Source organism: Papaver somniferum, unplaced genomic scaffold (assembly GCF_003573695.1).
Source record: "Papaver somniferum cultivar HN1 unplaced genomic scaffold, ASM357369v1 unplaced-scaffold_128, whole genome shotgun sequence".
NCBI lineage: Eukaryota > Viridiplantae > Streptophyta > Magnoliopsida > Ranunculales > Papaveraceae > Papaver > Papaver somniferum.
The window spans coordinates 14,005,169-14,009,589 of NW_020621936.1; the positions used below are offsets into that span (position 1 = coordinate 14,005,169).

Consider the following 4,421-nt stretch of genomic DNA (forward strand, 5'->3'; position numbering starts at 1 on the left):
CACAATGATCCGAAAACCATATGTATTTGTAGTGTGAACTATAATATTTCTCCCCCTTTTTGTCAATAAAATTGGCAAGGAATAATTAGACTTTAGTACTCAAGTTTTGACCAACACTAGGTTTTGGTCTAACATTTGTCCAATGTTAGGGCTTGGTACCTGGACCGGACGTTGACTCGTGTTGACTGTCTATGACCAGACTTTAATTAGTTTTATAAAATAAAAATACTCTAAAATTATGAGTTTACAAGAATACCCCAATCACTTTAATTGAAATCAAACATTAACAATCACTGAAAAGATTGAATCAGAAAGAATTCACATCATTTGGAGATTAATGAAGCGAAGGAGTCTTCACCAATAGCTCTGTCTTTCACTTCAAACTCTGCCATTCTCATACCCATGACAAGCACCATTCCCTTATTCTTTCCCTGATTTTTGTTCATGAAAGAAACCACGAATCCCCAAATCTTCACTGACCACAATAGAACCAAATCCATTGTTCTTCTCGACAACATCATCAATCAATTCCTCAGTCATAATAGAACCCTAGAATCCATTGTTTCTCTCATCTTTAAATTCCACCAAACAATCATCTCAGACTCCAATCAACAGCAAACCAAGTAAATTCATCAATCAACAAATTCAACAATCATCTCAAATCAGAGCCAATAATTTGAGCAAATTCAATAGCCCAAGAAAAAACAGCCCCACAATTAACCAAATTCTTGACCTAGTGATGGTATATATTTGAAAGCATCTGAAATCAAAGAGAGAAAATGTTAGTACAAATCATCAAACACCCACATCGAGTAAAACCCGTTAACAGACTCGCCGACTGTTCTTGCATAAAACCCCTCAACAGATTCATCCAAGTGAAACTGTTTGTTATTGATAGATTAATTGGATAAGTAGTTCATTGCTGAGAGTAAGGGAGAAGAATCAACAACTAATTCTGAAACTGTAAAGAGAATTGAAGAATTAGGGTTTGGTTAATAAAATTAGGAAATCATAAGTTAGGGTTCTTGGATATAATTGAAGTGTTTCCAGAAATTGGAGATGGGTGTTGAATCGATTGAACGAATTAGGTTGAAAGTATAGCTAGGATTGAATTGGTGTTTCGGTAGAATTTAGGGTTTGTTCTTGAGAAACTTGGATGAATACAGGCAAGGGGGTGATTTTAGTAATACCAAGGAAGAGAAGATGGGTTGGTAAGAAAAATAAACATACAAATACAGTCGGCTCGTGATTATGTTGGTGATTGAACGGGAAGTGCCGGAGAGAGAACTGAAAGTGCCGGAGAGATAGATGGAGACAGTGTAGTGATGGTGGCGAAGGTCTGGGGAGGAAGAGAATGAATAAAAGATCTCTTCGTTATTTACTCTAAGAATTTTGGAAATATTAAGAAAAATGAAGGATATAATAGTAAACTCTTTTAATAACTATATTTTATATAAATTTTTTAATTATTACTCACCGGAAGTTAAGGGTTAACCTAGTTAACGCGAGTCAACGTCCAGTCCAGGTACCAAGCCCTAACGTTGGACAAATGTTAGACCAAAGCCTAGTTTTGGTCAAAACCTGAGTACTAAACTCCAATTATCCCAATTGGCAAAGGTACAAGAATGGGATCATAATGAAATTTCCACAAGAGACATTTCATGACCAAAAGAAAAATACATACCAACTTAATTTAGATGCAATCTAATAGCCGAAGCTAACAACATTCATCAAGAAGTTTTAAGATACAAGATAACCCCTATAAAATTCCACAGCCGCACTCCCCGCAGGATATTGCCATTAAGCACAAGTTCAAAAGAACTCTCCCCCATTTGATGTCATTCCCGAAAGAACAACAAGAGCGACCTTAATTTCGAAAGAAAATAAGGATTTTTTTTTGACACCAAAAACCATGGAAATGATTTTCTATATCCAAAAATCAACCAAATTAATCACAAGTAAACCCATGATTAATTTAATCGGAATACGCAACTAAATCAAACCACAAAAGTGATCAATTTAATTGATTGTGCTCAACATAAGAAAACTCACGGAGCTACGACTAAGATAACCACACAGAGATGACTACCTTAATCGTTCAAATACTCAACATAAGGAAAACCTTACGGAATATACGACTACATCAACCAATAGAACATAGTTAGTATAGCCGTTCATATACTCAACACAAGAACTTGTGGAATATATGAAAACTCAACTAGATTAATTACAAGAGAACCCATAATTAATCTAATTGGAATACAAACAACCAAACTAATCACGAAAGTAAGCAATTTAATTGTCAAAAGTTTTGCTCGACAAAAGAAGACTTTCGGAGCAAATAACTAAATAACCAACCAAGATGATTAATTTAGTTTATAATGCTCAACATATAGCATCTTATGGAACAACCAACAAAGCCAATAAGAATAATCGACTTATTTGTGTCGTGCTCAACATAAGACACACAATGAAGCCTTCACGGTAATACAAAAAGAATGGATCAAAGAAGATCAATACCGCGGAATATATACAAGGATCTATTCTATCTTTCCATCACTACATGCATAATGGCATAATAGACTTTATCCTTGTCACACAGAAGATTTTTTATCATATTTTCCATCAAGTAAATGACTGCATAGGCATAACTTTTGTATTTGTCAAAAGTCCATTCGTCCTTTCATCAATACGAAAACCAATTCATGAACGACTTTACTTTTGACAACATATGGGACCTTTAAGTTCACGGACACAAACAATACATATCCCATAAACAATTGCAATATCACAAAATCATAAAGATTAATACTGCAATAACAATCTTTGCCCTTAGAAGGTAGAGTCAATCTTTTTTGCACGGATTTATACCAAGAGTGGTTACCAAAAGCGTATAAAAATATTTCCTTAACAAAGAAGAATATACAAAGTCATTGACGACTATGCACCATAGTTCACATGAGATGATTGTGAACACTCAAGAATATATAACAATGTGAACTACTACCCATTCTCGAACTTCCTTCTTTGTGATTCACCAACATCACTCTTGTAACAGCCACAAAATATCTTAGAATAGGATTTCTCCAAGAATCCCAGTGCCCAAGTCCAAGATAGAACAAGTGCAACGAAACGGAGCAAACACTAAAAAACAAGAGACAGGACAAAGACCAATATTAACTCATTCAAATTCAACAATTCTCATCTCCATTTTGAAGGGAATTCAATAAGGAAGAGAAATCAAAAAGAATGAGGTAAATCCGAGTTCGGACGAAGAAGTTACGGCCAAAACAAGTTTACCGAATATCGACGTCAAGTGTGCATACGGGTTTGCGAACTTAAACCCCTGGATTTTGATTTTGAATGCTGTTATGCATACTTGGTATGTGTACCATGTAGTCCAAACATTCCGAACTATTATTTTCAAACCTAAACATTTAAGAACCTTAAATAAAGATCAAGTTAGGTAGAAATGAATGATAAGCAATATTATTATAAGTATTCTAAGCAAATAAAAGTACAAATCTTGCTCAAGTTTATAGACATACCTTTTTAGATGAATCCAATCGAATTCTACCGCCTTACCGAACATAACCTGTGTGCCCCAATTCTTGTGCTTCCCTCACCGTATAAAAAGCAGCGCATTCCTTGGTGAGGATGCACTTCCAACACAATCAAGTTGCGTTGGGGTGAACAAAGTCTTGCTCACCACAAGTGACCTTTGGATTATCATGAAAGAGATCACTTTTAGAACCTTTCATATCCAATTCCATTTTTCCAAAAAACTTGTTAAGTTCCAACATCATGGATACTGCCTTTTCCATAGTCATGGAGTTTTCTGGAAGATCATTCCTTTTCACACTCAAAACATCATTGTATTTCTTCGGTATCCACTTCTGAGTGCGTTTAGGAATAGTCAGAACCTTCTTCCCATCATTGTCTTCTAGAATTCTTAGAAGAGAATTGGATTGACTATTCTTTTACAAGTTAGTCTTTCTCCAATTGGGAGCATCGGATATTGTCTTCGTCTTTACGAAGTTATCCTTTTGATAACCATTACGATTATGAAAAGGATTTGTACGAAGTTTATAGGCAAATCTAGGTCTATCATAACACTGATTCCTTTGCCTAAAGGTTGGACAATTACAACCTGTAACGTTAAGAGGATCAGTCTTAACGTATGATCTTGGTTTCACAACTTCTTGTGATGCGCAAACAAGAACATCATGAAGTTTCTCATTCCTTATACGGAAACGACATCTCCTTTCCAGGTGACCTTTATTTCCGCAATAGTGGCAAACATAAGGAATGTTCTCACCTCGATCCGTGTGTGCTAACTTTGGAGGTTGATAAACTTTGCTCTTTTAAAACTTAACTGTCGGAGAAGGTATTTCACTTTTGCCATCGGTGGAAACCTTTTG

The 4,421-nt window shown here is 35.4% G+C and overlaps 1 long non-coding RNA gene across 1 annotated transcript; it reads right to left on the bottom strand.

The window, feature by feature from the left end:
• Positions 1-206: 206 nt before the first annotated feature.
• Positions 207-1,388, bottom strand: LOC113331795. Its single transcript, XR_003351187.1, has 2 exons — positions 1,231-1,388; positions 207-760 (listed from the first exon to the last, which is right to left on the bottom strand). It is a non-coding gene; the product is annotated as an uncharacterized LOC113331795 (long non-coding RNA).
• Between the last annotated feature and the right edge of the window lie 3,033 nt (positions 1,389-4,421).